Source organism: Dendrobates tinctorius, unplaced genomic scaffold, assembly GCF_039654945.1.
Source record: "Dendrobates tinctorius isolate UK_male_01 unplaced genomic scaffold, ASM3965494v1 ptg000086l, whole genome shotgun sequence".
In the NCBI taxonomy this organism is placed as follows: Eukaryota; Metazoa; Chordata; class Amphibia; order Anura; family Dendrobatidae; genus Dendrobates; species Dendrobates tinctorius.
In genome coordinates, this window is record NW_027361754.1 from 48555700 (window position 1) to 48566842 (window position 11143).

Sequence of the window (11143 nt, forward strand, 5' to 3'; positions counted from 1 at the left end):
AGTTATGAAGCTGCTCCTAATATATGACTTGTATAAAATAGTAACTATATCAAGTACATGATGTGAGGCATACAATATTAACCCAGTAGCCATTAAGGCTCATTTGTCAAGTAAAATGCTTGAGAAATACTAGCATACATGTATGACAATCGTGAAGGAGGGTGGTGTACATGCGTCTAATATGAGTTACATCTTCTGTATTTTATGCTGTGCCACCTATTGATACATTTGGAGCAAATTTTCACCAAATACAATTGTCTTTTGCTAATATAGGGATGATGGAAGAATGAATAGAACATAAAAAATAACAGCATGATAGATGGATAATAGATTAATAGATAGATAATAGATTAATAGATAGATAGATATATATATATATAGGTGGATGATTGTTAGCATCACGCCGGGTTCCCAGCGTGTCTGTTCACTTAACTGCACTGCAGTTGCTTCCTCCCTTCCTCATGCACCTTATGCTCCCAGCAGCACTTCCAGCCAGGCCTCTGACCATGTTCTAAGGGCACATGGAAGCTCCCGCCCTCTTAAAGGGCTAGCACGTGCACTTGCTATTTCCTCCCTAGCCAATGGTTTGGAGGCATTATGTATATATTGTTTCCCCTCCACTTCAGTCTATGTTGTATAAGGTCGTATACCAGTGCAAATCCTGCCTATTGTTGTTAGGCATCAGGTTTCTGCATCTGCTCTGCAGGAATCCAGAGCCTCACATTCTGCGGTCTTCTGCGCTCTATCTACCGCAGAGGAGATTACTTTGCAGCAGATCGCTCCAGAGACTAAAGGTACTGTCACACTTAGCGATGCACCAGCGATCCCGACAACGATATGACCCGGTCAGGATCGCTGGTGCATCGCTAAGTGGTCGCTAGTGAGCTGCCAAACAGGAAGATCTCACCAGTGACATAGCAGCGGTCGGAGGTTGCTACTTATGTTCTGTCCCCACATGAAGCGAATGGAGGTGTAGTTGATTGGGGTTGGGAGATATTCCTACCTTCCGTTTCCTCAATGCAGAGCAGACAGGACCATTGTTGCTGTTTTGCTGTTCATGCGTCCGGAGAGATGATACACACCAGATATTGTGAAGTCAAGACTTGTTTATTGGAAATCTGAACATACAGCGTATGATTGGTAATGCAGTACTTCTCCAGAAATGCAGGTATAACGGCCAAGGTGGTAACAAGATGATTCAGCAAACTGAGCAAATTGTGAGTGTGTGGTCAAAAAACTGATGCCTTTCACAGCAGATGGCAGCAGACCAAATGCAAAACTGAACACAAAGAATGGTAACATAACACAACCCATAAAGCACATAATCATAACTTTAGATGGAACAGCACACTTCCTGTCTGAAATTCCGAAAGGGATTTCACTATATTGTTTTTTTTTTTAAATAAAGTTCAATAACCTAGAAAGGATACACAAATATGCATGCAATAATGACAACTTCAAAACGAGGTAGATGACAGTCAGTTCCTGAGACAATCCAATGAAAACCCATCCTCGGATCGGAGAAGCCGCACTAGGCCAAACTGTCTGCGACCCAACGGTAATCCAATGGACAAAGTAGTAGGGCAGTGTTCTGTTCGTGATTCATCCTACCGGAATGTCTTCGGTAGAGAGTGGTTTGTGGCAGACGTGTCAACCGTGACAGACTTTGTCTCCATGTGAGCTGAGATAAGATCTCGCAATGTGGACTAACCTTGCTATAGTCTCGATGAGTTTCATCCAATTGGAGAAGCGTTCGAAGCGCTGGCAACCAGGGCTGGAGGTTGTTTTAGTGTTCGTCACCAAAGCACTGACCTCGGAGCAGACTTCTGGATCGCCATCCGGATCCTGGATGCTGAAGACTTCCTGGACATGTTCACTTCCCTTCTGTTCCAACAGAAACTTAGGACCTGAAAGCCAAGAAGAGTTAGCAAAGGACCTTATAGACATAGGTCTAGTGGCATGGTCAGCTGGATTAAGTTCAGATGGGATATAGTGCCATTGTTCAGGCTTGGAAGACCTCCTTATTCTCTCGATGCGGTTACTGACGTACATGTAGAAGTGCCTTGTTTGGTTGTAGATGTAACCTAAGACAACCTTACTGTCACTGTAGTATTGCACATCATCTATGTTGGTGTCCAGCTCGTGCTGTATAAAGTCTGCGAGTTCTACTGCAAGCACGGTCGCACAGAGTTCAAGCCTGGCAATAGTGTGATTAGGCTCGGGAGCCAACTTTGCCTTGCCGAAGACGAATCCAACGTGATCTTGATTGTCGGGACCCGTCAACTTCAAGTTGCAATGGCTTCTGTGGATGCGTCTGAGAACACATGGAGTTCCATCCTAGTGCTGGCAACAAGTGAGGTTCTGGCGTAGCATCTTGGTATATGGATTTCATCCAGGCACACAAAGACTGCTTCCAGGTTTCCCATTTCGGTTCCTTCTCAGGAGGGAGTGGGGCATCCCAGTCCTTGACGGTTTCGGAAAGCTGTCTCAGAAGGGGTTTACCTTGTATGGTAATTGGTGCTACGAACCCCAGTGGGTCGTATAAGCTATTCACCACTGACAGGACACCACGTTTAGTGAATGGTTTGTCTGCACAGTTGAGTTGGAAACTGAAGGTATCGACTGACAGGTTCCACCTCAAGCCTAAGCTTCTCTGCACAGGTGGACAGTCTGGTCCTAGGTCTATGTCCTTGAATCCTGGTGCGTGGTCACTTGAATCAAAGGCTCTCATGACAGCCAGGCTGTTTGAAGCAATTTTGTGCAATCTATGCTTAGCTTGGTTCAGCATACCTTGGGTCCTCTTGAGTAGATCGATAGCCGCTTCTTCTGTAGGCAGACATTTTAGTCCATCATCTACATAGAAGTCTTTCTCTACAAAGTCTCTGGCATCTGTTTCATATTCGGTCTCTCCTTCTTGAGCGGTTCTCCGCAGGCCATAGGTTACCACTGCGGGGAGGGCTGTTCCCGAATACGTACACCCTCATGCGATACTCCACCATCTCTTTTCTGGGGTCATTGTCCTTGTACCACAGGAACCTGAGGAAATTCCTATGGTCCTCTCTGACAATGAAACAGTGGAACATCTGTTCAATGTCGGCGGTGATGGCAATGGGCTCTTTCCGGAACCTCATCAACACTCCTACTAGGTTGTTTGTAAGATTAGGACCCATGAGGAGGACATCGTTGAGAGATACACCTTGATGTTTGGTGCTTGAATCAAAGACAACTCTAATTTGCTTAGGTTTCTGTGGGTGATATACTCCGAATGAGGGTAGGTACCAGTACTCCTCGTTTTCCTTTAAGGGAGGCGCTGGCTCCGCATTGTTATTCCGGAATATCTTGCTCATAAAGGTGACAATGTGTTCTTTCATCTCCAGTTTGTTGCTAAGTGTGCGCTGGAGAGAGTTGAATCTGGACAAGGCTTGTTCACGATTGTTCGGGAGTCTTACCCTGGTAGCTCGGAAGGGTAGCGGAAAAACCCAGTGATTGGTCTCGTCCTTAAGGAACTCATTGTCCATTATCCTGACAAATTCCTTGTCTTCCATTGACGGGGCTACTTTATTGTCATTCTTAGTTGTATGAAACACTGATCTTCCCAAGTCGTCTGCATAGGGAGAAGGAATGACATCAGGCAGCTGTACTGGATCTGGAGGCTTCTCTTTCACATCATAGTGATGAGGGCATGGTTTGCAGAAAGTAGTTCGTCCATCTCGGTGTACGTAGGTCTTAAAGGCGTTGACTCTTGTTCGGTCCAAGCAGATATTTCCTATGATTACCCACCCCAAGTCGAGTCTCTGTGCGTAGGGGGCATAATCAGGACCATTGCACTGTTGGCAGACCTTAGGTATCCTTAAATTGTCTCTGCCAAGCAGAAGCAGGATTTCTGCATCTGTGTCCATAGGTGGGATAACGCTGACTAGGTGCCTTAGGTGTGGTTGGTGGAATGCAGCTTCTGGGGTATTTATCTCATCCCTTTGGATGGGTATTAGATCGCATTTGATTAGCATAGGTAGGGGTATTTTTACGTTTCCGTTGACAGGAGAAGCAATGAAACCTTGTGCCCTCCTGCCGCTAGTCTCTATGCGGCCTGAGCAAGTGTTCAGAGTATAGGGCGTTGCTGGTCCCTTGATTCCAAAGACTTCAAAGAACTTAGGTCCAGCTAGAGATCGATTGCTCTGATCATCAATGATGGCATACATTCTTACTGCCTTCTCTGGTTGCCCTTCTGGATAAACTCTGATTAGGCATATCCTGGCACAGCATTTATCACTTTGGCTCTCCCCACATACCTCTGAGCATGAGCAGGAGACAGCCGTGGTAGAATTGGCGTTATTCTGTGGCTCCCCGCCATGGCTTGTAGCCGGACTAGAGGTAACTGCGACTGCTGGATCGCTGGTGGCTGAGGTTGGATGCAAAACTGATGGGTGTGACTGATGGGTGTGTCTCACTATTACACTCTTCACACTTAATGGCAGATTTACAGTCCTTGGCCATGTGTTCTAATGAGGCGCAGCACTTGAAACATTCCCCAAGTTCGCTGAGGATTTTCTTGCGCTCCTGCATGGTTTTGGACCTGAAGCCTCTACATTTGTTTAATGAGTGTGGTTTTTTGTGAATGGGACACTCACGATTGAAGGACTTACCTCTCCATGGAATAGTGTACTGTTTATCGGCAGTTACTGCAGGTGGTGGCAGGTTAGTCTTTCTGACACTTATACTGCTCCTCAAGTCCTTGCACCTATGTGTGACGCTTTCATACTTTGATGACGGTGTTTCTGGAGCTGCAGTGTTAGACTCCAGGAAGTCTAGGCTAGGGTCGTTCCTCATTTGGGCCTGTTCGTCGACAAACTTGCAGAACTGATTGAATGGAGGAAAGGTGACATCATGTGACTTTTTGTACCTGGAAACGCATACTGCCCACTTCTCTTGCAGACTATGCGGCAGCTTTGAGACGATTGGGTTCACCCCATGGGCAGTGTCCAGGTAGCATAATCCAGACAGACGAGGGTCTCCTTTTGCGAGTTCCAGTTCCATAAGCAGATCGCTTAAGTCCAGAAGCTTGTGGGCTTCCTTAAGGTTGATCCTTGGAACATTTTGCAGTCTTTTAAATAGGGACTTTTCTATGGCTTCAGCGCTGCCATAGGTTCTTTCGAGTCTCAGCCAGGCAGCAGCGAGACCTGCTTCAGCTTGCCCCACGTAGACGGTCCGAAGACCCTTGATACGGTTTGTGGAGTCAGGACCCAACCATTTTACCATGATGTCGAGCTCCTGTTCTGCAGATAGGTTGAGGTCAGCAATGGTTGCCTTGAAGGTTGCTTTCCAGGCTCTGGAGTTCTCCGCCCAGTTGTCAAACTTTGAGAGGCTGGTGCTGATTAGCTCTTTGCTCACCATAATCCTGGCTAACTCGGGCATGTCCGATCCTTCACTCCTTGTTACTGTGTTAGCTTGTGTTGCCTCTCGGGCGTATAAGCTGTGTGGCGTGGAAGGGTGAATTGTTCCCGGGTAAAATGATGTTGCTGCAGGGTTGGGCTGCGGTTTAACCTTTGGAGATTTTGATGACTGCGGCTTGAACTGTGGAGATGGACTGGAATGCGTCTTGTGATGATTGCTGCACCTGAGGGTACACATTATGGTGTTGGTCTTGGGTCTCTGCGGATGCTGTGGGTTACACTGGCACCGTAAGTTGGGCTGACTTGGACGTTTCCACATTGTTGGGTTGAACGTCGCTGGAGAAGTTGTGTGCTGCAGATATCTGTTTCTGCACGTAATCACTGGTACGGATGGCTGGGTCCTCTTCCAGTGGTGGTAGGCAAATCGGGTCGAGGTTTTGATTCAATGCTTGCTCAAGTATTTTTACTTCAGCTAATGCGATTTTTTTCCTCCATTTCTGTTTGAAGAATCTTTGCCCGAGCCTCTGCTTCTGTTTGAAGGATCTTTGCTTGGGCCTCTGCTTTTGCTTTCTTGGCTTCTGCCTCTGCATCTGCTTTCTTGCTTTCTGCCTCTGCTTTCGCTTTCTTGGCTTCTGCCTCTGCTTTCTTGCTTTCTGCCTCTGCTTCCGCTTTCTTGGCTGTGTAGGAGCGTCTTAGTTTGGATCGCTCTGCGTTTAAACGGGCCTCTAGGATTCTGTCGCTTAGGGCTGAAGTTCTTGAGCAGGATGATTGGTATGACTGAGCAGAGTGTCTGGATGAGCCTGACCTGTGAGAACCAGCTTCTTGCAGATAAGCGATACGGAGCTCCGCTTTATCTTTGGCGTCTTGCACAGCGGCGTCCCTTTCTCTTTCTGTGGAATCCACTTTGCTTAATTCTGATGAGGCTTCATCAATATTAGAGTCTTTTAGGAAGGCAACGTACCATGCGGATAGTCTCTTGTATCTTCCGTGGGCCGTGTCTAGCTGTTTTATAGTGTCCTGGATGCTTGACATGAGGGAGGTGACTCGTTCCCATAGGTCATCCAGGTTGTCATTGAACTCATCCTTTGTACTGTGATAGTTTTCGACAGCCTTTATGGTTGGTTTGACAGAGCGTCTTGGTCATGAGTCTTGGTCTGTTTCTGAAGCTGGCTCTGTTTCCCCCTCTTCTTAATGGACAGTATCAGGTAGTATTTGCTCTCTTTCAGCAGTGGGAGACTGTGCAGGGTCTTTTTTGGCCATTTTGATTTAAGGTGCACTGTCTCTTTAAGAAACTGAACTTTTGAATTGGGGGCTGGAAATCGCAGTGCAGCTTAGTTAAAATGTCCTGACAAGATTCCCAATGTGTTTTTAGAGAATTGTGGGGTTTTGCAGTCCGACAATCTGCAGCGATGTTGTATAATATACAGACAGTCTCTATGCACAATGCGGTCTGGGGTGACGCTGCAGAGTTTTTTAGCAGAGCAGGGCTGCAGAGTGGTCAGACGGGTTAGGATATAAGGGTGATATTTTGCCGGGCTTCAAGGCAGTTTTTTGACTGTTCTGTCCCCACATGAGGCAAATGGAGGTGTAGTTGATTGGGGTTGGGAGAGATTACTACCTTCCGTTTCCTCCATGCAGAGCAAACAGGACCATTGTTGCTGTTTTGCTGTTCATGCGTCTGGAGAGATGATACACACCAGATATTGTGAAGTCCAGACTTGTTTATTGGAAATCTGAACATACAGCGTATGATTGATAATGCAGTACTTCTCCAGAAATGCAGGTGTAACAACTCAGGTGGTAATAAGATGATTCAGCAAATTGAGCAAATTATGAGTGTGTGGTCAAAAAACTGATGCCTTTCACAGCCTGGTAAGCATGTCTCTTCCAGAGAAAATGAAACTAATAATGGCCACCGGCAGGAAGAGAAGGAGTCACCTGACCTGGAAATGGAAGGCATGTACTAAAATTCATTAGCTGCAGTCTGCTATACAGAAAAAGGACAGCAGGTGGCAGCAGACCAAATGCAAAACTGAACGCAAAGAATAGTAACATAACACAATCCATAAAGCACATAATCATAACTTTAGATGGAACAGCACAACTTACCTGTCAGACAAGGCGATCCTGACGTCCTCCCACCCGCGTCCACGCGTCGCTTGTCGCCACAGTAGGAAGCTGACGACGAGAAACGGCCAAGGCCGTTCTCGCGCGATCAGCGATAACCAGCGGGGGAGCCGGTCGGAGGTAAGTATCACACATAGCGATATCGCTAGCAATATCGCTGCTGCGTCACCAAACCAGTGACGTCATAGCGATATTGCTAGCGATATCGCTTAGTGTGACGGGCCCTTAAGTCCCTCTATTCTCCTACTGGGCATGCTCACGAGATGATCTCCCATTGGAGATCGGGAGTCATGTGCCCAGGTCCTGCTCCAGACCTCATTGGTCCATCTCGGAGAGCTGGAAGCTTCCGGAAGGTCCCGGCTATAAAATGTGCGCATGACCGTTCGGCCATGCGATAGTATGTGAATGATGATGGATGTATGAACCTGCGTATGACTCATTAAGATTCCCTTCCTTTCATATTACGAATGTGTACAGGGACTTAGATTAGAGCCAGTGCGTGGCAAGCCTCAAGCCACTACAGCATCATCCACAGTGCTAGCGTCCGACATTGCGCCTGCTTCCTTGCTTTGTCGACTAGTGGCAGTGTTCTATGCCGTGCTGCAGTTGAAGCCCTCTTTGGCGTCCACAGTAGCGACGCTGCACGCACGGTAGGTCTAGATGGACACAGCTCCTCTGTCTTGGGTCCTGCTCTTGTGACCAGATACCGTGTGTGCATTTACCTGAGGCCTGTGACACTAACAGGCTCAGCCTTTTGTGTTTACCTCTGCTGATATCTCTGTGAGCAAACAGAGATTGCTTACCGCACTTGGGTGACGTTCAACCCGTGCGCGATATACCGCCATATTGTGCGTCTGCCATTACCTAGCAGCGGTGTAACACCTACTGCACGGTGGGCCCCGAGCAATTAGTGTGTTCCGCCGTTCCTAACAGTTGTACACCAAGTACAAATCCTGCCTATTATACTCCAAGTGCAAATCCTGCTTGCTGCACTCTGAAGCAAATCCTGCCTGCTGCACTCTGACACAAACTCTGTCTCTGACACAAACTCTATCTGCTGCACTCTGATATGAACTTGGTCAGCTACACACTGATACAAGCTCTGCCTGCTTCTCCATCCAGTCTTCCCGACCGTTGGTCTGCCCTGGAGTGACACCTGGTGTTGATCTTGGGCCAAGTCTAACCTGATCATCAGAGGCTCTAGTGAATAGTCAGGTGATCGCTTAGTCACACCCCTCCCTGCTCTCCGCGGTTCCTGGCACAGTGGTTCCACAAACCAAGACCGTGACAATGATAGATAACACTGGTCAACAGCATTTTTGGTGCCAAAGATATTTCATCGAATTTAGGGTATTTTTGGGGTGCTGATTCTGAATATGTCATCAGTTTTGCCAGATTGGCTCAAGTTTTTGAGATTTTTGGTATCTTATTTATAGCACTTGTTGGTAAATGCGACGCATCATCTCATTAATTTCTTTGGATTAGTACTTGAACTGAGCAGTTCTCAATATAGTTTTGTGTTAATTAGTGTTCTAAAAGTTTGTTCATAGCTTGATTTTTGCACTAACTTTATGTTGTTGTCTGTTTTCCAGTGAAAAGCATGACCTCATCAAGAAGAAGTTGTCTTAACGATCCAGACTCATTCTGTTACATTTGTGGTGAATACACACTGCCAAAACATAGAAGAAACATAACAGACTTCGTAAAAAAAGTGTATTTTGCCTATTTTGGGGTTATGCTTGGGGACCAAGACAAGTTTTGGGCACCACACATAGTGTGCAAAGCATGTATCGAATTATTACGAAAATGGAGCAAAGGACAAAGAAAAAGCTTCAAATTTGGTGTTCCAATGGTGTGGAGAGAGCCAAAAAATCATCATGATGACTGTTATTTATGGTAAACACAGGTACAGGCACATCTTCACAATGAGGGACAGGCCTTCTTGCAGATTCCATGTTACTCCCATTTTCGTTTCTTATGCTTATTGAATCCTTGCACTTGCACTGCACAGAAATAACAGTCATCATGATGATTTTTTGGCTCTCTCCACACCATTGGAACACCAAATTTGAAGCTTTTTCTTTGTCCTTTGCTCCATTTTCGTAATAATTCGATACATGCTTTGCACACTATGTGTGGTGCCCAAAACTTGTCTTGGTCCCCAAGCATAACCCCAAAATAGGCAAAATACACTTTTTTTACGAAGTCTGTTATGTTTCTTCTATGTTTTGGCAGTGTATATTCACCACAAATGTAACAGAATGAGTCTGGATCGTTAAGACAACTTCTTCATGATGAGTTCATGCTTTTCACTGGAAAACAGACAACAACATAAAGTTAGTGCAAAAATCAAGCTATGAACAAACTTTTAGAACACTAATTAACACAAAACTATATTGAGAACTGCTCAGTTCAAGTACTAATCCAAAGAAATTAATGAGATGATGCGTCGCATTTACCAACAAGTGCTATAAATAAGATACCAAAAATCTCAAAAACTTGAGCCAATCTGGCAAAACTGATGACATATTCAGAATCAGCACCCCAAAAATACCCCAAATTCATTAAAATATTTTGGACACCAGAAAAAAAATTTTTTTTCGTTGACCTGTGTAATAGAGAGATAAATAGATATAGATAGATGGTAGATACATAGATGATAGATAGATAATAGATGACAGAAGAGATAGAGATAAATAGATAAAAGATAGCGATACAAATAGATGATGGACAGATAGAACCTTTGTAATTACAATATTGACGTCATTGATTATACTATAGCTCCAGGGTTACTATTTATTTTTAGCCCACCCTCTGTGGTAAGTGGTTACCTTCTATTATTATAGAGCATCTTATTGGTTCCTTCTAGAAATGATCCATGACGTGTGTGTATATACATGACTGGCTGGAAGGACAGAATACTAATCCGCATCTTTGGTCCCTGCAGGATTGAAGTCATTGGCTCTGCATTGCTGCACAGAACACGTGATACGACATGGGACAGGAGCAGAAATCTGATGTCTTCTGTACATTATGGGCGCGTCTATTTTAAGACCAATGCAATCTGGTTGATGAGGCTCCACCACATCTTAATTGCATCACCTTCCTGCTGATATACACAAGAGTATTCACATGTAAAAAATATTTATACATTAATTCTATCAATGTTCTCAGCTTGAATGTCTGTATAGAAAAGCTGGAACGTTGCAATCTCTGACATGTGGGCGAATAAATTCCTTGGTTTTGGAACTCTCTAGAGAGCTGCTTTCTCCTACTGCTCGATCAGATGTTATCTGCTTCCATCATCATGTAATTTTGGAACATAATGCATTGTTGAGGCAGCAAGGGAGAGTCTGAGCTGTGATCTTTGTGGTATGAAGGGAAGCAGTGACTGTGGTACGGCTGGATGTCTGAGTTTTTCCTACATGTGTCGTATGCCGGTAGCAGGGACTGGTGCCATCACATGTGGGCTTTGGGGAGGCCAGTAGAGGCTTCCATGTGAGTGAGTCTTTGCTAGGCCATGAACTATTTCTTGATAAAATCCTAAGTATGTCCCTGGATTCAAGTTTTGCTTTCCTGAAACTACTCATGTTAAAACTATTTGTATGAATGTTCGGAGCCCCAGT

The 11143-nt window shown here is 45.3% G+C and overlaps 1 long non-coding RNA gene across 2 annotated transcripts in view; it reads left to right on the top strand.

The window, feature by feature from the left end:
- The window catches only part of LOC141097869 (uncharacterized), a 58463-nt gene extending 47867 nt beyond the window's left edge, over positions 1-10596 (top strand). For both annotated transcript variants that reach the window (XR_012234064.1, XR_012234063.1), the window contains exon 2: positions 10465-10596. This is a non-coding gene — a long non-coding RNA (uncharacterized lncRNA). The remainder of the gene's footprint in view (positions 1-10464) is intronic.
- Positions 10597-11143: the final 547 nt, after the last annotated feature.